This window comes from Lactuca virosa, chromosome 8 (genome assembly GCF_052849685.1).
Source record: "Lactuca virosa cultivar CGN04683 chromosome 8, Lactuca_virosa_CGN04683_v6, whole genome shotgun sequence".
NCBI lineage: Eukaryota > Viridiplantae > Streptophyta > Magnoliopsida > Asterales > Asteraceae > Lactuca > Lactuca virosa.
The window spans coordinates 171,342,391-171,365,372 of NC_136433.1; positions in this window are offsets into that span (position 1 = coordinate 171,342,391).

The window sequence follows — 22,982 nt, forward strand, 5'->3', positions numbered from 1 at the left end:
TTCTCTTTTCCATTTTCACAAATTCCTCTCAAGAAACCTAACCCTAATTTCTTTCATTTTCTGAGAAATTCCCTTGTTCGTTTTCAATCATGTCCCATGTTGATTTGTTCGCTATTACTGATGAAAATTCCTCTATTCCAAAAATGAAGATCCAATCTAATAATGCTTGGTTTAATCCAGATATCCACGCTTATCCCGAAGGTCTTCAAATGATCGATCAACGCCTGGATGAGTTTGTTCTACATCATGCTATTTTACATCATTTGCTATTCCGATGCAGTGGTTATTACTTGCTTGTTCTATAACTATGTACAAGAATAGTAGAGAAGTGATGATGTTTCAAATGGAATCAAAGGGGAAGAAAAATATGACGAAGAAGAAATTTTCTTAGATTCTCAAATTGGAAGTCGATGCTTCAGTTGAGGTTCTTTCTTCTAAACCAATTATAGCCATGTTGAATGAAATTCATTATTGTCCTTCATCTACATTGATAAGTGGTTTTCGAAAGTCGAAATTTCCATTGCCGTGGAGTTTTTTCTTTGGGGTTATCATAAGTTATTTAACAGGAGAAAATTTTGGGTTTAATAAGGCCAACCTTCAGTTATATTTTATTTTGGCAGGTTTATACTATAATATCAAGGTCGATTATGCATTGCTTATATTTGATGAGTTCATTACTTATATTAATCATTTAAAGAAGGTGACGGAGACTGTGAGTTCAAAGTTTTTGAGTTTGATCTTGAATGAAGTGTATAAAAAGGCAGGTATTCTTGTTCCAGTAGATGTCGAAGTGCCTGAGTTTTTACACTTAAAATTCCAAAGACGTTGATCGATAATCCAACTAATTTTTAATTCTAATGGAAGAATTGTTGAAGCTATCTTAAGTTTGGTTCCTGTATCAAATCTGGTGTTAATTCACTATAAATAAATGTTAGTTGATGTTTCTCAGGTGTAACACCAAGTTCCAGGTAAACATCATCCTTGAGTTTTGGTAATTCAAGTCTTAAATAAAGAAGTTTTATGTAACACCCTATTTCAAGTCGTTTCATAATTCGGGGCCATGAACCGAAGATCAAGTATCAGAAGGCTTCAGGATTTGGGGAAGGAGAGGTTTAGACTCATTTGGAAGTGGGTAATGTAGATTATGTGATCCAAGAGTTTGGTTTGTGCTTTGGATCCCAAAGGCATAATGGTAAAAGTGATGCTTCGGGCCTTTCATTTGAAATAAGTATTTTAGTTAGATGTGTTTTAAGTCGAAAGTAATTACATAGGGTTGGAGAGCTCCTCAATACATTTTTGTGGATATAATGATCGTCGAAAACAGAGTTGGAACGAAGAAGTTATGATTGTTCGCAGTTATGAGGGTTTTGTGGTAAGCCTAGTAACCTGGGCGTACAGGCTGTATGTTGGGCATACTAGGTTAGGAGGATCAGGAAGTGATATCCAGTACGCTCGTCTACCTGTAGTACGATGGGCGTACTCCAGTCAGATGCAAACCCTAATTTAGGGTCTCGGACCCTATTTAAAGACCTTAACTCATTTCAAACCATCCTTATCTTCAGCCTCCATCTCCTCTAACCCTAAATTCAAAATCATAGCCACTATTTGAAAAAAAAAATTTGAGCCTTGGAGTGATTTGGGTGGATTTTTGGTGCATTTGGAAGAAGAAGAACACCTTGGAGAAGTGTTGGTTGTCTTGGAGCTTGTAGATCAAGACCTTGTGCATCTTGATCTAGCTTCTGGAGGCATAAAATTTGAATCTTAATGATGCATTTTATATATCTAGCTAGTCTTGGGTGTTGTGATCTTTTGGTCACTTTAGTGCATAAAATTTATCTCTTGAAAGTTTGTGTTGTTGTTATGGATAAAGTTGCAATGTTTATCCATCTAAAGATCATATTGATTCAAATCTAAAGGTTTGAAACTAGGACTTAATGGATTAGGTTAAAAAGGATGCACTTTTGCTCCCTTTGAGACTTAAAGACTAGATCTTGGTTGTTTGGACCATTCTAATGGATAAAGTTGGAAACTTTATCCATTGTGGAGTTATTAGGAACCATAAAAATGTAACCTTGGACCTTAGTTTCCTTCCATGCATGAGCGAGGATGTGTTAAAGAGTTGAGAAGTTAGGGACATCATTTGAGGACTAGATCTGGAATTTGGACGGAAGAGCTCAAGGGATTAAGCTCTTAATATAAGGAAATGATGTCTAACCGTACATTAGGCATACGCTATGGTACGCAAGGTGTACAAGGTCAACACATTGTTTCTGGTCAAGGATTGAATATGCTAGGCATACAAGCTGAGTACGCTGGGCGTACTTAGCTGAGTTGACTCGTTGACTTTTTGACTTTTCGACATTGAACTGTTTTTGACCAAGTTGAATTACGGGTGCTTTGGTCATTTTGATTATAATTTAAGTTTTTGTCACACCCCCAAACCGGAACGGCGGAAACGTTCGAGGGCGGAGGACGTCATGTTTAGTATCACAACACATGTATCATAGTAATCAAATTAACACACAACCATTGCATTAATATTAAAGTGTTTACAAAGCATGTAATTCACAAAAGATAGACTCCAAAAGTAAATAACAAAACAAGACATGAAGCTACTATGCTCCATCTTCTGAATCCCAGTGCGCGTACCTGTCTACTCTTCTCCTGAGAATACAAGTTATTTTGAAAGAGTAGATCAGCATTTAAGCTGGTGAGTTCATAAGTATTTTAGTGATGTAAAGTAAGTTCTTTTAGAAAAGTTCGCCTGTTCCTCCAGAAAATCCAATATTTTCTGATATGATGAAAGATAAGTAAAAATGACTCTACAATCACTTCAATGAGTACTAAATGGATACAAGTTATATAAAACCCAGAGTAAACAGACAATCGATTGTGTGAATCTGCCCTAAGCCCACAACCAAACAAAGAACATGAAATGAGGCGGAAGTCACACATCCCATTGTTTGTTAGATCTTCGTTGTATATAACCCTGGCGTATTCATTTGGTACTCACGGAGTTAACTGCAATAGTTCCTTTATATTTGATGAAAACATTCTTTAATAAAATACCTTATTTCCTTTAGTAAAATGGTAACCATAATAGTCCCTTCTATAATCACTTAGTTTATACTAGCTATATATAATCTAATATCGAACAGGTAGTTAATTGTGTGAATCTGCCCTAAGCCCACAACCAAACAAGGAACCGGAAGTAAGGCGGAAATCACACATCCAACTACCTATCGGATATTAATTATATATAACCCTGATGTATAAACTAAGGTATTATGGAATTTACCACTAAGGGTCCTTTAAGTTATACTGGTTTAATAAAATGAATTATACCCTTTACTGGTAAGTTTCTAGTTTAGCCTATTAAATGTTCTATCTGGAAAATATTTTTTTGTACTAGAAAATGGTGTATTGAATTTGTATACTATGAGTTGACCCATACCTGGTACTCCTTATGATTACTTGGTGTATACGGAATATATATATAGCTAAGATCGATTAGATAGTAGACTGGGTGAACCCCTAAACTATACCTATTATAGTTTACTAGTATGTTTACTTGAACTGATACTGACTTGAAGAAAAGACTCATTTATCTACTGAGTTATGATTGTACTTTAAAAACAGAGTTTTATAAACAACAAAGTAACATAACTTTGAAAGAGTTTTTGAAATGATTTGATAACTTATAAAAGCATAAGAAATCCTTTAAAATGGTGTTTAACACAGATAAATATTTACACAATTATCATTGTGTTCAACTTGTATCCCCCCCCCCTTAAAAGCATTTAAAACATTTAAAAGATTGATTATAGGGGTATGAACTCACCTTACGTGGGTGATTCAATTGAAGATTCGCGTAAGGATGAGAAGTTCCACGAATGAATTCCCGAGACACAAACGAGTCCTAAATGACATATAATGGCATATATAGGCATGTAATTAATGTTTAAAACAACTAACATGCAAGGAAACTACCTTAGGGACTAGGAAACACTTGAAATGAAGTGTTAAAATCAAATGTGATTGATCAAAGCGAGTTTACGGCCAAAGGAAAGTGTTCACGGCCCAAATGGATGAATGGTTCATGGCCATGTATGAATTCATGAAGGGTTCATGGCCCTATGAAGGGTTCACGGCCGTGAACACCTCAAGCTCATGAAGATCGTGATGAATTATGAAGAATCAAGGCTGGGATCTAGTAGTCTTTCAAGAAAAACAAGATAAATGATGAAACACTTACAATTTGGGATCCCTTGGGAGTTCACGGCCACCAAGAACAAGTGTGTGTTCTTGGTGAAAGATGATAATCTTGAATATCTAAACAAAAGTGGTGAATTCATGGATGAAATCATAGGGTTGTACTAGATCAAGAAGGATATCAAGGAACAAATGGAAGAATCACTTACGATTTGGACGAGAAATGGAAGTAATTCTTGATGATACTTGAGAGAGAATGGAAGTTCTTGAGTTGGGATTGTGAAGAATGATGAAGAAATAAGGGAAATCTATACATAATAGTGAAAGATCACGACCATAAGAGAGTTCACGGCCGCGAACTAGGTTTGCGGCCGTGAACCTCAAGTGTTTGGTTTTCTGGTTCGGGTGCAACCTTCTGATCTCGAGTTAATTCTCCCTAACACTCAACCCTTGAGTGTACTAGGCTTAGAGCTCATTAGAATGACCCTTGACAAGGCTAAAAGGCATTAGAATTATGTCTGACTTCTGGTTGATTGAATTGACTTTACAAGATAAAATTTCTCGGGTTGTCACAGTTTTGTCATGTTCCAATGAATAGGTGACAGATAGAGCTGATATTCGGAGTAGTGTCCTGTTCAGCGATCTTTCAGACTAAGAGGTGAGTTCCTTTACTGTACTCGTGGGTTAAAGGCACTAATATTGGCCCACTGGATTATGTTCGTATGATGATAGTTGTCTTTGTGACAATTTGACGTTATGCCTCTCTATGCGCGTTGTCCCTGTGACTCTTGCTGATAAGATTGTATGCTAGCTGAAAAGGATGAAATAGACACGGTATCGGTCGCAAGGTACCGAAGGGGGTGAAATATGCCCAGTACCGGTTGAAAGAGACCAAAGGGGGTGAAATATACACATTATTGGTTGAAAAAGACCGATGGGGTGAAATAGACCCAGTACCGGTTGCAAGAGGCCGAAGGGGGTGAAATATATCCAGTACCGGTTGATAAATACGGTTATGTATTGATTGTTATGTATGTATGGTATTGGTATTTTGAGGAAACTCATTAAGTTTTGTGCTTAAAGTTTATGTTATGGTATCAGGTACTTCCAGTTAGAAAGGGAAGGGTCCGGCATGATCGCACTGCATCCGCCCATATTTTCCGCATTATGTGATTTTGGGATTTTGTACTCTGATGTTATTTTCACTGTGATATACTTTTGTTTGATTTGATATAACTATTGAATGCTTTGGAATGAGTTAGAAACAAAATTTTTATCCAAATTTTTTGGGATGTTACAAGTTGGTATCAGGGCCTTCGTTTGAGGGATTGGTGCATACACTCAGGTGTGTCTGGACTCAAACTGAGGGCTTGGTAGATTTTTCATAAAAAGAAATGTTTTATTAAAGGATTTTCTAATAAAGGAAAGGGGTGTGGTGCGTGCAGTCATCCGATCTCAGGTAAGTGATTCCCAGAATACCCGTACATGTTGTTATGTTAAATGAGCACTGCATGCTAGGTTAAAGCTAAGTATTTGCTCAGGATCTCATGTTACGAGATATACCTTTATATGCCTCATTGTTTGAGCTTTTAGAATTGCATGCTAGTATGAATTTCACATGATTGGATGGATTGGCCTGATGTGTGATGCCTTGTAGCCTAAGAGGGATGGGATGTTATATTAGATTTGGAATCTTTATTGGAAACCAGTGAGCTTAAGATGTCCTCTATTTGGTTTGTTGCTTGGAGTGTTACTACACGAATGCTGCTTGCTTTGTGCTCTGTGGGACTCTTGATGATGTGAATTAAGTATTAACTGAATATGTTAATTCACATGTTGTATAGGTTAAATAATGTCAGAGTGATTGATTTAACCCTACTATGTAACTATCATTTGAGTCTAACTATTGTAGGGAATAGTCTTTTATTCAAAAGATTATTTAAGCTTTGTGGCATGTGATTGTGTTCATGAAGTAGTTAGCTGACATTAGTGGGAGTTCTTCAGCAATTAATGGAATGGTGAGGTTAGGAACCTAGGAGAGCCTAGTAAGTGTTTTAGTGGGTACGGATGTGCTGTTTAACGAGTACTTGGAGTACCGATTTGAGAAGGTGACCTAGAGGATTCATGATAATTCTGGAGGAAAATATGGATAGGTGTGGAAGGTAGTATTGGGCTCGCACTACTGGAAGCACAAGATCCAAACTCGAATGAAGGAAAGTCACGGAGAATCTAGGAAGCCTAGAGGATAAGGATTTTTTGGGTATGTTTTGATAATTTGTGTGGTTGCTTTTTAGTATGGTGATGAGAAACTATGGGGGGTCCAGGTTCAGGTTTAGGTTCGGGTGATGTGCCAATGGATGAAAGGATAAGCAAGTTTGTTACGTCGGAAATCACTTGCGGTATTTCAGATGTGACTCCTATGATGCTTGGTAACATCAAGTAAGGGATCATGGAGCTATTGTATGAGCATCTTAGGGATTTTTGGGTCGAGATTGTTGTGGGACAGTTAGGGGCTCGAAATCTCTCTCATCGGGTGTTTAAGGCTCGTGGAGCCTCAAAGTTCTTTAGGGAGGAGGATCCTATTGCTATCTCTTTCTCCGAGGGATCAAAGGAGGGATATGCATCATGCCTCCAGGGGGATCGATTCCGCGAATGGATTGTCGCAGGTTGGTCGCCAAGTTCGAGGATCAAATTTCAGCTGTTCAAGCTACTGATAGGATGGTCGGGGTGACTTGGGAGTGGGATCTTGGTTTGGAGAGGCAACTGGGAAAGAGGAAGCAGACTAGTTATCCGACTATTCTAAAATTATCTAAGCAGCTTGAGGTTTCCATGTCTAGTTATGGAGGCCTTCAAGGCCACAACATTATTGCTAAGGGTGGAGGGACCCACGAGCCTGCGCGCTACAAGTTAAAATGTGGCAGGTGCGGTCGGAAGGGTCATGTTTGCCACGATTTCACCCTGGGGATAGAATTGTGTCATCATTGTCATCAGCCTGACCATATTAGGGCAAGTTTCCCACGATTGTTGATCGGGGCGGCTCAAACCCCATCCCCCATGGTCTTCCAGGAGGCCGAGCCAAGCCTTCAAGACCTCATGGGTACATATTCATTCATGCAGTTTAATTGCTTTTGCTTATTTAATTAGGTGTTGAGACGTGATATTCGGTTTAGTTAAGTCCCTACCTAAGGATCGTAGTTTCTTTGTGGTTGTCTGGTTATTATTATCGAAAGATCGTCATATGCCATATTGCATGCCGAGAGTCATGATTGGAGTATACCTGGACGAGTTGGTCTTAGGGATTCGGCCATTGTTAGTGCGAGTCTCGGATGGAAACGGATTGAGTGTCCTGCTCGAAGGATCAACAGTCGGACTGGCGTGATAAATTCAACACAAGGAGCCAGAGTGAGGTGCAATGTGAGCTCATTGGAGTAATTAAAATTTATGATGAATGAGTTCTTTCATGGTTGAGAGGGGTATGGGATTGGTCATAACGGGAGTTCATGGGAGTTGTGGTCAGGTTAATGTTTCCGTAGTTGTGAGTGTGGTCCTCGCATCAGAAGCTTTTAGGAAAAGATCTCATGGAAGCTGGTTGTTCCCTTCTGGTCCAACAAAGTCAGCATTTAGAAGCATTGTGTTGCTCAGGTTGGATGTCAGCTGATTATTGACAAGCTTTGAAACAATTGCTACTACAGGTAGGGCAAGAGCAATAGTGAACCATCACTCCAGAGTGTGGGTGATGAATTGACCACATGGGTTTGTTCAGATGTTGGGATTGTCAAGAGGATTTAAATGGATTTTATTAGAGATGTTCTGAGTGCATCGATTTCTTTGTTGGTAGGTGGGTAGTTGGATTGGTGATCCGTCCGTTTTGCTTGAAGTTTATAGTTCTTTGTCACCACTTGAACTGGCTCAATGATTTAGAATTATATCACGAGACGTGCTTTGAATAGCGATGCACTGAAGTTGGTATGGGGTGTGGGTATCCTAGCTTGTATGGTTTTGAAATCCTAGTTCCTGGAGGCTCATGATGATAGGAGTGGAATGGTAAGTTATTGACCTGGTTCATAAAACCATCGGTTCTGGGGTTGGCAGAATGTAGATGAATCCAAGTGGGGGAGAATCGCCTTGGGTTAATGGAATTAATCTTAATACGGGAAAACTTGGAATGGCATGATGAGGGCAAATGGAAGCCAGTTCTAATCATGAATGAGCACAGAATCTTAAGCAAGGGGTAATATTCGTCAGGCAGTGGTGTTTAGAGAAGCATGGGAAGAAAACCATGTTACCTCGTTCAAGGACAGGAAGAATCAGTAATGGCGCATTTTGAGTTCGTGACTAGTCTCAGGTTGAGGGTTGTGTTAGATCCTCTCTGCATGTCCTTGTCTAATTAAGGCTTAGGGGGTTCGAATCGTGATCGGAACACCTGATTGGGATTCAATCGATGTGGTTTTGACCCATTTTTGATTGTGGGTTGGTATGGTAGATGGAAAGCAAGACCATGAGTTGAGCTCATGGCTGATATAGGAACATTGTAAGACTACGGGGTAGCCGTAGCATACACCAGGATGATAGGCATTATGGGAAGTGTTGTAATTCTGCAAATCGTAGCATTTACCGGAATGAGGTAGGTAATTGTAGGAGTGCTCGTTAAGCTGAAGAAGGATCAACACATGCATGGGTCAAGGCGTATAAAATCGATGAAGGACCACTCCTTGATTAGTATGTGGATTGTTAGATCTGAGGCCCGTTCAATTGTGCAGATTGGGTGAGAACCGTTGGTGAGGCCTATTTGGTTATGATAGTGTGGGTGAGACCCGATGGAAATTGGCTTGAGCAAGGCATTGGATGACATTCAGAGTGAGATGACTCTATGGTTAGTGGTTGGCATTCATGTGCTGGTTAGGCTAGGGTATCCCTTATCAGTTAGACTCTTAGTGGGAGCTTTATGGTGGGACCAGGTGTGAGACTGTCAGTCTTAGCGGTCGATTAGGGGATTTTATATCTCAGTTTAGTGGAAGGTAACCATGGAATCAGAAGATTACGGATAGATGAAAGTGTGAATCTTTGGAGCTCAGGATGTGAGTTATGTTTTGGGTTGACACAAGGGATGAGAGTCGCGTTGGGATTCACCTTTGTTTATATGAAAGATCTTTTGTCAAAAAAGTATGGTAGAGGATCTTGTCTGCCAGATGATTTAGGACCGAAAGGATTTCTTTCAGTTCGGATTATAGAGAGAGGTCATATTGATAGTATTTAAGAATGGTTTTGTATGTTAGGAAGTCGAATAAGGTATTGGATTCCTGGATTTGAGCTGAGTAGTGATGGCTGTCTATCATTGGTTAAGGTTAGTTGGAGCAAGAATTTGTTCGTCCTCAGTATGTGAGTTCTGCTAAGGATAGGTTGGATTATTGGAAGGCCATCGTATGTTTGGGTCGACTTTCATCAAGGATCTGGAAGAATTGGTCGGATCGTACGATTTCCTGGATAGTAGCAAGTAGTGATTTTGAGGACGAAATCTAATTTAAGTGGGGCAGAGTTGTAACACCCTATTTTGAGTTGTTTAATAATTTGGGGCCATGACCCGAACATCAAATATCATAAGGCATTGGGATTTGGGGAAAGAGAGGTTTAGACCCATGTGGAAAGTCAAAGAAGTTAGCATCGTCTTTGTTGTTGTTCGGAAGAGGATCAAATGCAGCGAATTGATCTACTGCATATTGAAATCTATCCCCATGTGAGTTGTAACATGAGTTGGGCCAGAATTCCAAAAAAGTTGTCATCAAAAGTCACATCAAAGATTTCTTCAAGTACATGAGTTCAACGATTTAGAAATTTGTAGGCTTTGCATTTTGCTGAGTATCCTAAAAAGATTGCTTCAACGGCTTTGGGTTGAAACTTGGTGAGTTGATCACGGTTGTTTTTTTATAAAGAATTTGGAGTCGAAAATTATTGGGTTTTGAGCATTCTAACACTCATATGGTGTACATGCAACCCTAAATACCTTGGATCTATGTTTTCTCTATTATACATGCAAATATCAATTTCCAAGGTATTATCCTAACTAGCATACATTCATATGTATTAGGATAACAAATACTAGATAGAAGACATACATTTTGTTGTAGCTTGATTCCATGGAGATGAAGAGCCTAGTGCCCCAAGTGTGACACTTTAAATGGTTCACACAACACCATGAACATTTGGAATAACCATGAGAAGAAGATATCATAGGCTCAAAATCGGCTATCCCTCACGTAGAATCCTTAGGGTCAATTTCTTGAGCTCATGGGTTCTTTATATAGTGTGCACATTAGGGTTACACCATGTAACCATGACTTTACCCATTCCTTATGCTCCATGGATTTTAACCTCCATGGAGTATCCATGGGTCACCACATGGGTTAAAGCCAACATAAGGAATCACGGATCATAAGCCCTCATAAATAAGAATGAATGATTTACACAATCAATCCCCATATATTTAATTAGTCTCTTTTGATCACTAAATTAATTCCAAATTAATTTTTGATCAATACTAATTAAATAACATGATTTCATATTAATATATTAGAACTTAGAATATATTAATATGTCACAAATATCCTCTTCTCACAAAAGGTCTACCCAAATGTTCCGATCCCATGCAACCCAAATGGACCATGCCGGGTCGGGTCAAGTATATACCAATTATAGTTATGGACTTAGACACTAATCCAACAGTCCCGCACTTGGATAAGTCTAATAACTATTATTGCAAGTATGACTTCACAACCTAACTTGCAATCGTAGCTCTTAAAATCCGCTGTCGAACTCTGAACAAATCAATGACGAGTCCATTAGATAAGTGATCATATATTCCTCCATTCTAGATATCATATGGATTGAGACATGGATTATAATCATTCTCTCTATCCATTTGTTATTTCCTGATTTCTGATTTATGACGACTGACTAATTGAACAAATCAAATCAGTCTAGGCATGGCCAAGCACTTAGGGGTGTCGTCACTAAATCATCTAGGGACTCACAAATATCGCTTTTATCCCTTTAAGGGTAAAAGGAATGGATAAACTTTGAATCATATGCTTGTACTAACTACTTGTTGAATCATACACAAAGGCACGTTTTATAACATCGAATTACCAATGCGTTTTCGTGCAATCAATGTATAACCAACTCATAGTCAACAGCTCATATCTCTAGGTTTGAAGAATATAAGATATTATCGTCTCATGATTCACTCGTGATAAAATCCATGAAGTGATTCAAATGAGCGTGGGTTTAATCCAATACTCAGAACTTATGAGCACTCATGAATGATGCAGCAACTCTTGTTATGTCCATGTAGCACCTGGTTCTTGGTACGTATTTTTATTTAAGTATTTTTGCATTTTTGGCCTTGGACTCGGCTAGTTGAAGGACCAACTCGCCGAGTAGAAGCGGGATGAGGCGCGGGATTTAAGTGATGGACTCGTCGAGTCGGGTCCCGAACTCGACGAGTAGGCTCTGACTGGACAAAAACCCTAATCCGAGGGTTTGCACCCTATTTAAACAATGTTATGTCGGACACAACGTCCCTTATGCTCCCAGAACACCTCTCATTGAAACCCTAGCCATTATTGAAGCAATCTAAGCCTTGTTGGTGGATTTTGGTGCTTGTGGTCTTAAGAAGGAAGGAGAAAGGCTTGAGGAAGCAAGTAAATACCAAGGGAACCCGAGTTTGTGCACCTTCTACTATTCATTGAAGGTAAAAAGCTGTAACCTTGCTCTTTTATTTGTTAGATCCCTTTTTGGGGAGATTTAGGGCTTTTATAAGCCACTTTTGATGGCCAACCATGATTGCAAACATGGTTGGGGGTTAGAGCTTCTGAATCATGTCATTAAAGGAGTCACAAGGCAGTTGGGGACTGCTTTTGCACCCATGAATGGCCCCATGCATCTTAAGAGCTTGTTTTATGTCTTTTTGAGCTCAAAGTCCCATGCAAGCACGTAATGTTTGTAACTTTACGTGCTAGATCGATTATAGAAGCTTGGATCTATCTTTTGATCAAGGGTCGTACATCAAAAATCAAAGATTTAGAGTGTGGACATGACTGACTCGACGAGACCGTTCTTGGGACTCGACGAGTCCGAGGCTTTGAGCCCCATATCTGTTGAGAGTCAAAGGAACCCAGTTGAGCGTTAGAAGGGTTGTAATCGGACATGAAGAGTTACCCAATGTACTGGATGTGATTTTAGACCTGGAGTTCATGGGACTCGACGAGTGCTAGAACAGACTCGGCGAGTCCAAGGCAATCTTCTTAAGGATGAAGATGAACTCGACGAGTTGTTCATCAAGTCGGCGAGTCGAGGACAGAACTTGTTCATCAGATGAAGGTGAACTCGACGTGTTGTTCATCAACTCGGCGAGTCGGATGAGTTTCATGCGATGTTCATGTGAGGGAGGAACTCGTCGAGTTGACGGCCCAACTCGACGAGTCGGGTCATGGATAAGGACGAGTAAAGGGTGAGGGACTCGACGAGTTGACGGCCTAACTCGGCGAGTCGGGTCAACTTGAAGTTGATTTTGACTAGACTTGGACTGACCCTGTTTAGGGTTGTACTTGCTGTGTGTTGACTTGAAGGTCGTCGTGTAGGGATCGAGGAGTCGAAGGGAGTCGACTTGTGCGCCGAGGATAATTCAAACACTGCACGACAGTGAGGTGAGTTACCTTCCAGTAGCGGTGGGTCTACGGCCACAATGCCGGCCCACCAGTAGGAGTTGGTGTAGATGATTGTCTTTGTGATAATTGTCTATGTTTGATATGTTTGCTACTACCTGATATGTTTATGTGCTAGCATGATATGTTATTTGTGATAGTGGTAGTAGGGGGAGATCAGTCCCCAAGTTCGGTCGTTAGGACCGACGGGTAGGTCGGGCACCCCAGAATTGCCTGACAGTATGTTAATGCTATGATATTATGTGGTAGTAGTAGGAGGTGAAATAGTCCTCGGATGTCGGGTGAAATAGACCGACGGGTAAGTCAAGCACCCTAGAATGGCTTGACCTGGGTAGTCAGGCACCCCAGAATTGCCTGGCAGTATATGTGTGTTATATGGTAGTTGTAGGGGGTGAAATAGTCCCCGGTAGTCGGGTGAAACAGACCGACGGGTAAGTCAAGCACCCCAGAATGGCTTGACCTGGGTTCGTCAAGCACCCCAGAATGGCTTGACCTGGGTAGTCAGGCACCCCATAATTGCCTGACAGTATGTTATTGTATGGTGTGTGGTACGATGGGGGAACTCACTAAGCTTCGTGCTTATGGTTTACAGTTTTGGTTTCAGGTACCTCTTCAGCGAAGGGGAAAGAGCTGGCGCGGTAGCGGCACATCATACACACAATCATTGATTTTCCGCACTTGAGATATTCTGGGATTGTACTCTGATATGTTGCTATTATATGTTTTGGGTTTTCAGACATGATACATTGATTCACAAAATGATATATTGTTACGTAGATTTCTTATGAATGTTTTATAATCTGTTAATTAAAATGAAATTTTTGGACTCGAAATTTGGGATGTTACAAGTTGGTATCAGAGCCCTGGTTTGAGGGATTCAGACACACCTTCGGGGTGTCTGAACTCAAATCAAGGGATTTAAAAGATTTTTACAAGAAAAAAAATGGTTTTCTAAAAGCGAAGTTAAAAGAGTTTTGATAAAGAACGAAGTGTGTGATGTGCGCGACCGGCCGAGCTCAAGTAAGTATTCCCCAAAGTACCCATACAAGTTTATATTATGTTTATCAGTTTCAGTGGAACAACATGTTAGAATAGGACTAAGGATCTAGGAATGATGCCTTATCTGCCTGCTTTATGTGCTTCAACTTATGAGAATTGCATGTTAGTATTGAGTAGACAGTAATAGGATAGCCTGTTTAGGTTATGCATGGTAGTATGAGCTCAGCATTGTATGCTAGTAAAGTTTTCTGTTATGAGGATAAGATTGCTTGAGATCGATCCCTTTGGTCTGAATGCTGCTTGCTTTGTGCTTTGTGGGACTTTGAGTGATGGGAGTTAGCTGTTAGGTGGACACATTAAGTCACATGTGATAAGGGTTGGATAATCTTAGAGGATTGGATTTGACCCTATTGCGCAGCTCTTGTTTGAGTCTAACCGTTGTAGGGACGAGTCTTCTACTCGAAGGATTATCTGAGCCTCGTTACATGTGATGGTATTCAGGTAATGGCTAATTGGCATTACAAGGAGGCCTTCAGCAGCTGAGGACCGGTTTGGGTAGTGTCAGAGTGTTTCCCTAGGGTAAGCCTAGGATGAGAGTAGTAGAGATCAGTAACAGTAGTAGTGACTTGGTAGAGTCAAGGCGGTTCTTGAGGAAAGTACGGATAGATGTGGAAGGTAGTATGGGCCCGTACTACTGAAAGCAGAGGATCTGTACTTGAATCAAGAAAGGCTGAGGCAAGACCAAGGAGCTCGTGATGGAGGTGATCCCTCTAGATGTATCAGTATCACTGACGGTTGTCATTATGTATTGAAGAATGGTGGTACTACGTTCGAGGCCAGCAGTTGGCAGTTCAGGGGAGGGATCGGGTTCGGGCTCAGGTTCCGAACCAGCGGATGAGAGGCTACGCGAGTTTATCGCGTCCGAGATCACTAGAGGCATCCTTGATGCGACCCCGGTCATCTTTGGGTCGATCAAGGAAGGGATTGTAGAGCTGATGGAGGATCGCCTCCGGGCGTTCAGGAGCGACATGGCGACCAGCCAGTCAGGATCACGCACACTGTCCTTTAAGGACTTTAGGGGCAGTGGTGCGCCAGATTTCCATGGGACGAAGGACCCCATTGTGGCCAGACGGTGGATTGCAGACATTGAGTCTGCACAGTTGACCAGCTTCTGCCCTGAGGGGTCGAAGGTGATATATGCAGCAGGATGCTTGATAGATAGGGCCAGGGATTGGTGGGAGTCGGTTGGTGACTCTCTGGGAGCCCCGACGGTTGAGGCTATGACATGGCCGGACTTTGTGACTCGGTTCAGAGCGGAGTTTGCACCTGCAGTGGAGCTCCAGCAGTTGGCGAGGGAGTTCTTAGATATGAGACCGACTATGGAGACTGTGGCGGAGATCACTGCCAAGTTCCGGGAGAGGGCGTTGCTAGTGCCCCAGTATGCGGGAGATGAGGATATGAGGAGGACCCGCTACCATGACATGCTGCGAGCCGACATTCGGGAGCATGTTAGTTTTTCAGCTTGCCCTACCCTGGATTCCAAGATTGCCAGGGTAAGGGAAAGGGAGATTGATCTGGAGCACATCCAGAAGAGGAAGGTAGAGGAGGGGCAGGTGACTGGCGCTTCGGGGAAGAATCCCAAGGGACCAGACGGTAGGCCGAAAGGCCAGCCAGGACAGGGCCGCTGCAGGAAGTGCGGCAGGCAGCACAAGGGAGCATGTAGGTTGGGATTGTCGGGCTGCTACAAGTGCGGCAAGACGGGACACTTCAGCAGGGATTGTACTGCCCCTGCACCCACTATTTAGACATCTGAGTTGCTATGTTTCCACTGCAACCAGAGGGGCCACAAGAAGGCCAGTTGCCCCCAGTTGTCAGCAGCAGCGCCAGTGAAGGCGCCAGCTCCAGCTACCCTGTGGATTACTGATGGCCGGCAGGGCAAGGCGGAGGCTCCAGTGGTGAGGAGCCGGGCTTTCCAGTTGACTACCAAGGAGGCACGCGCCGCAGCCGATGTGGTGACGGGATCGTTCCATGTGAACGGTATCCCAGTTCAGGTGTTGTTTGATTCGGGTGCTACACGATCGTTTGTTTCTCTTGCACTCAGCAAGAGGTTTCCCGAGTCTTCAGGCATGTTGGATTGCCCTCTAGAGGTAGAGATTGCCGATGATCGATCGGTGCGAGCATCAGCGGTATTCCGAGATTGTGTGCTGAGATTATTCGAGGAACGTTACCTGGTAGACTTGGTTCCCATACCTTTGCGAGGGAACAAGGTTATTATCGGCATGGATTGGCTAAGCCCCAATGGAGCGGTGATCGACTGCGCGCATCAGTTGGTGCGGATCAGGACCCCAAGTGGCGGAGAACTGGTGATTAAGGGCGAGAGGCCACAACATGGACCCACATTGTGTTCAGCAGCGAGAGCGAGGCGCTACCTTCAGCAGGGTTGCGCCGGGTATGTCGCCTATGCTATGGACACCCGAGAGGCGGGTAAGACGTCAGTGAGCGATGTTCTAGTGGTACGAGACTACGCAGATGTGTTCCCGGAGGAGCTTCCTGGGATTCCCCCGGAGCGTCAGGTGGAGTTCAGGATCGATTTGGTTCCTGGTGCAGCCCCGATTGCAAAGGCGTCGTATCGGTTGGCTCCTCCCGAGATGCAGGAGTTGTCAACGCAGCTGCAGGAGCTGCTAGACAAGGGATTTATCAGGCCGAGTAGTTCGCCTTGGGGAGCCCCGATCCTGTTTGTCAAGAAGAAGGATGGGTCGCACCGTATGTGTATAGACTACCGGGAGCTGAATAAGGTGATGGTGAAGAACCGTTACCCACTCCCGAGGATTGACGACCTCTTTGACCAGCTGCAGGGAGCATCTTGGTTTTCCAAGATTGATTTGCACTCAGGTTACCATCAGATGAGGGCCAGAGAGGAGGATGTGCAGAAGACAGCGTTTCAGACTCGCTACGGTCATTACGAGTTCGTGGTGATGCCCTTCGGGCTCACCAATGCTCCTGCCGCGTTCATGGATCTCATGAACCGCATATGTAGACCGATGCTGGATCGGTCAATGATAGTATTTATCGACGACATCTTGGTCTATTCCAAGGTGCAGGAGCAGCATGAGGAGCATCTGCGAGAGGTTTTGGATACTCTGAGGAGGGAGAGCTTGTAAACCAAGTTCTCCAAGTGTGAGTTCTGGTTGCGCGAGGTGCAGTTTCTTGGGCACCTTGTCAATCAGAACGGGATTCTGGTCGACCCGACCAAGGTAGAGGCCGTGATGAGATGGGAGGTTCTGAAGTCTCCATCTGAGATTCGGAGTTTCCTGGGATTAGCCGGCTACTATCGGAGATTCATCCAGGATTTCTCCAAGATAGTCGTGCCCTTGACTCGGCTTACGAAGAAGGCCGTAGTCTTCCGTTGGGGGCCTGAGCAGCAGGCCGCTTTCGAGACCCTGAGGCAGAGATTGTGTGAGGCGCCGATCTTGGCCCTGCCAGAGGGCGTAGAGGATTTTGTGGTATACTGCGACGCGTCTATTTCGGGTTTAGGCGCGGTTTTGATGCAGAGAGGGCACGTTATTGCCTACGTTTCGAGGCAGCTGAAGCCTCACGAGGCGAATTACCCGACGCATGATTTAGAGCTGGGGGCTGTTGTATTCGCCCTCAATATTTGGCGTCATTACCTCTATGGGGTTCGTTGTACCATTTACATGGACCACAAGAGCCTGAGGTATCTCATGGATCAGCCGAATCTGAACATGAGGCAGCGTCGGTGGTTGGACGTGGTGAAGGATTATGACTGTGAAATCCTCTACCACCCGGGGAAGGCCAACGTGGTGGCCGATGCACTTAGCCGCAAGGCGGCGCCGATCAGAGATATCTGCATGCGGATGACAGTAGTGACCCCGTTATTGGAGTAGATCCGAGAGGCCCAGTAGGAGGCTATGAAGGAGGAACATCGGAAGAGTGAGCGTATAGTGGGTCAGGTTTCCTCCTTCGACTATGACAGCAGGGGATTATTGATATTACACCGCAAGGTGTGGGTTCCATACCTCGAAGGCGTGCGCCAGGTTCTGATCGAGGAGGCGCACAAATCCCGATTCTCCATTCATCCCGGAGCGACGAAGATGTATAGGGATCTTCGTGTTGATTACTGGTGGCCCTGCATGAAGCGGGATGTAACATGGTATGTGGAGCGGTGCTTGACCTGCAGGAAGGTCAAGGCCGAGCACCAGAGGCCACACGGCAAGATGCAACCGTTGGATATCCCGCTGTGGAAATGGGAGGATATTACGATGGATTTCATCACCAAGCTTCCCAGGACCGCGCGAGGGGTGTATTCGATTTGGGTCATCATCGATCGATTGACCAAGAGCGCTCATTTTATTCCGATTCAGGAGAGCATCTCGGTCGAGAAGCTGGCCGACATTTATATCAGAGAGGTGGTGGTGCGACACGGGGTGCCAGTGTCGGTAATATCGGATAGAGATGTTCGGTTTACTTCCAGGTTTTGGAAGAAGTTTCATGACGAGCTGGGTACTCGTCTGCATTTTAGCACCGCCTTTCACCCGCAGACGAATGGTCAGAGCGAGCAGACCATCCAGACGCTAGAGGATATGATGCGGGCATGTGTTTTAGACTTCGGAGGTAGCTGGGATACCTACCTTCCGTTGGCGGAGTTCTCGTATAATAATAGCTATCATGCGAGTATTGACCGTCCTCCCTTCGAGATGTTATACGGTAGGAAGTGCAGAACCCCGATATGTTGGGGTGAGGTGGGCCAGAGGGTCATGGGGAGCACCGAAGTGGTGCTCAAGACGACAGAGAGGATTCACAAGGTTCGGAGCAGACTTCAGATTGCTCAGAGTCGGCAGAAAAGTTATGCCGACAAGCGCCGATCGGACCTAGAGTTTCAGGTCGGGGATATGGTTCTCCTGAAGGTGTCGCCATGGAAGGGCGTCATCCGATTTAGGAAACAAGGCAGTTGGGTCCCCGGTATATTGGACCCTTCAGGGTGATAGCCCGGCTGGGCAAGGTGGCATATAGGTTGGATTTGCCAGCCAAACTCAGCCAGATCCACAACACTTTCCATGTCTCTCAGCTGCGGAAGTGCCTGGTGGACGACTCAGCAGTGGTACCCTTAGAGGACATTCAGGTCGATGACAGCCTGAATTGTATTGAGCGGCCAGTGGCGATCCTCGACCGGAAATAGAAGGATCTGAGGAACAAGAGGGTAGAGCTCGTGAAGGTGCAGTGGCAACACCGGAAGGGCTCGGAATGGACTTGGGAGCCGACGGATGAGATGATGGAGCATTACCCAGAGCTGTTCCAAGATCGAGCAGCAGACTTCGAGGACGAAGTCTGAAATAAGTGGGGGAGATTTGTAGCACCTGGTTCTTGGTATGTAACTTTATTTAAGTATTTTTGCATTTTTGGCCTTGGACTCGGCGAGTTGAAGGACCAACTCGCCGAGTAGAAGCGGGATGAGGCGCGGGATTTAAGTGATGGACTCGTCGAGTCGGGTCCCTGACTAGACGAGTTGGCTCTGACTGGACAAAAACCCTAATCCGAGGGTTTGCACCCTATTTAAACAATGTTATGTCGGCCACAACGTCCTTTATGCTCCCAGAACACCTCTCATTGAAACCCTAGCCGTTATTGAAGCAATCTAAGCCTTGTTGGTGGATTTTGGTGCTTGTGGTCTTAAGAAGGAAGGAGAAAGGCTTGAGGAAGCAAGTAAAGACCAAGGGAACCCGAGTTTGTGCACCTTCTACAGTTCATTGAAGGTAAAAAGCTGTAACCTTGCTCTTTCATTTGTTAGATCCCTTTTTGGGGAGATTTAGGGCTTTTATAAGCCACTTTTGATGGCCAACCATGATTGCAAACATGGTTGGGGGTTAGAGCTTCTGAATCACGTCATTAAAGGAGTCACAAGGCAGTTGGGGACTGCTTTTGCACCCATGAAAGGCCCCATGCATCTTAAGAGCTTGTTTTATGTCTTTTTGAGCTCAAAGTCCCATGCAAGCGCGTAAAGTTTGTAACTTTACGTGCTAGATCGATTATAGAAGCTTGGATCTATCTTTTGATCAAAGGTTGTACATCAGAAATCAAAGATTTAGAGTGTGGACATGACTGACTCGGCGAGTCCGTTCTTGGGACTCGACGAGTCCGAGGCTTTGAGCCCCATATCGGTTGAGAGTCAAAGGAACCCAGTTGAGTGTTAGAAGGGTTGTAATTAGACAGGAAGAGTTACCCAATGTATTGGACGTGATTTTAGACCTGGAGTTCATGGGACTCGACGAGTGCTAGAACAGACTCGGCGAGTCCAAGGCAATCTTCTTAAGGATGAAGATGAACTCGACGAGTTGTTCATCAACTCGGCGAGTCGAGGACAGAACTTGTTCATCAGATGAAGGTGAACTCGACGAGTTGTTCATCAACTCGGCGAGTCGGATGAGTTTCATGCGATGTTCATGTGAGGGAGGAACTCGTCGAGTTGACGGCCCAACTCGACGAGTCGGGTCATGGATAAGGACGAGTAAAGGGTGAGGGACTCGGTGAGTTGACGGCCCAACTCGGCGAGTCGGGTCAACTTGAAGTTGATTTTGACTAGACTTGGACTGACCCTGTTTAGAGTTGTACTTGCTGTGTGTTGACTTGAAGGTCATCGTGTAGGGATCGAGGAGTCGACTTGTGCGCCGAGGATAATTCAAACACTACACGACATTGAGGTGAGTTACCTTCCAGTAGCGGTGGGTCTACGGCCACAATGCCGGCCCACCAGTAGGAGTTGGTGTAGATGATTGTCTTTGTGATAATTGTCTATGTTTGCTATGTTTGCTACTACCTGATATGTTTATGTGCTAGCATGATATTATATATATGTGATAGTGGTAGTAGGGGGAGATCAGTCCCCAAGTTCGGTCGTTAGGACCGACGGGTAGGTCGGGCACCCCAGAATTGCCTGACAGTATGTTCATGCTATGATATTATGTGGTAGTAGTAGGAAGTGAAATAGTCCTCGGATGTCGGGTGAAATAGACCGACGGGTAAGTCAAGCACCCCAGAATGGCTTGACCTGGGTAGTCAAGCACCCCAGAATTGCCTGGCAGTATATGTGTGTTATATGGTAGTGGTAGGGGGTGAAATAGTCCCCGGTAGTCGGGTGAAATAGACCAACGGGTAAGTCAAGCACCCCAGAATGGCTTGACCTGGGTTCGTCAAGCACCCCAGAATGGCTTGACCTGGGTAGTCAGGCACCCCAGAATTGCCTGAAAGTATGTTATTGTATGGTGTGTGGTACGATGGGGGAACTCACTAAGCTTCGTGCTTACGGTTTACAGTTTTGGTTTCAGGTACCTCTTCAGCGAAGGGGAAAGAGCTGGCGCGGTAGCGGCACATCATACACACACGCATTGATTTTCCGCACTTGAGATATTATGGATTGTACTCTGACATGTTGCTATTATATGTTTTGGGTTTTCAGACATGATACATTGATTCACAAAATGATATATTGTTACGCAGTTTTCTTATGAATGTTTTATAATCTGTTAATTAAAATCAAATTTTTGGACTCGAAATTTGGGATGTTACAGTCCAATACCTTGGACATCTACAAACCAGCTTCATGACAGTCTTGATTCATATCTACTTCCAACATATGACCGATTGTGGATGGTTTGAATAACTTAGTCATTGGAAAGAATGACCTAGTTATTCTGGAAGTCAAAACATGCAAAGTGAAACACAAGAATAATACTAATCCTATATGGCCACAAAACTCTTTTAGTGTAAATAAAAACACCTTTTATCTACGCACCATATTGATTACTCATTATTCATTGTATAATGTTTCGAATTATCAACTTAACACTTGAATTAAAACAATAGTCATGCCTTGCTCCAAGCATGCACACTATGTTTGTCCAACCAATAGTTATGCCATACTCCAAGTATGCCCACTATGTTTGTTTAATGATCCTTACTTTGTGAAACAGATTGATTGACAATATTTCAATGATTCTCATTTCACAATCCCAATCCTTATTGTAAATGTAAGAATACCAAACTCTTGCCATTTATTGTGATCTGTTAGATTCTAAACTTATATGCAATGATCCCCTTGTAATGACTATGCCCAAGTCACAAAGACTTGGCAACAAACATTACAAAGTATTCCAATGGAGATCAATTCCATGGAAACGAAGTCTCACATTCAAAGTACATTCCTTTGAATATCCTTCTTGCATTAAGTTTTCTAATCTTACACAGATTTAAAGGATAACTTCCTCCTATGAAAACATTTCCATATGCCCATTTTGACTATCACTTGTGAACAAGAGTTGCCTCTTTTCAGAGTATGTCAATATAGTCCTTTCCAAATTTAACACTATAATTCCAACTGTCCATGAGCAACCAATCTTTGGTAAACTTTAGATTGTCCTCGACAATTGCTTAATCATTTTATTCATATCCACTTCTAATCCTTTTTCCCTCTTAATGCCCCAGCCATTTGAAAAATTTAGAATGGATGAATATTATAGCACATGTAATCGATCCTATACCCGAAGCATATGAGACCCGATTCATGCTATAAAAATTTTTATTTGCCATATTCTCAAAATTAGAACTATGAAGAGGGATGCCATAATCATAATCAAATTTTGAGAATGCAACATATATAGAATTTCCTTATGTTGAACCATTCCAACATAACATTCATATATATCCTTGACTAAAGTTGATTAAAATCTCAATCTAAGCTTTTAGAATTGGAATGAAGTATAAATCCTCTCCCTTAATTATAGCAAAACAAATTTTCAAAGCGAATTGAACCTTTTGTTTTCTATAATTAACATTGATAACTTGCAACACTAACCATAATAATCATGCTCCCACTAGCACAATGATTATTATCTTACTAGCACAACACTTATGCTCCCACTAGCTTTGACATGTACTCAGAAATCAACTGGACTTCTAGAAATTAATACTTTATTGACTTTCTTGGCAAAGTTCAGATTTCTGATACAAGATTGCTTTGATAAGACTTTATCAAAATCA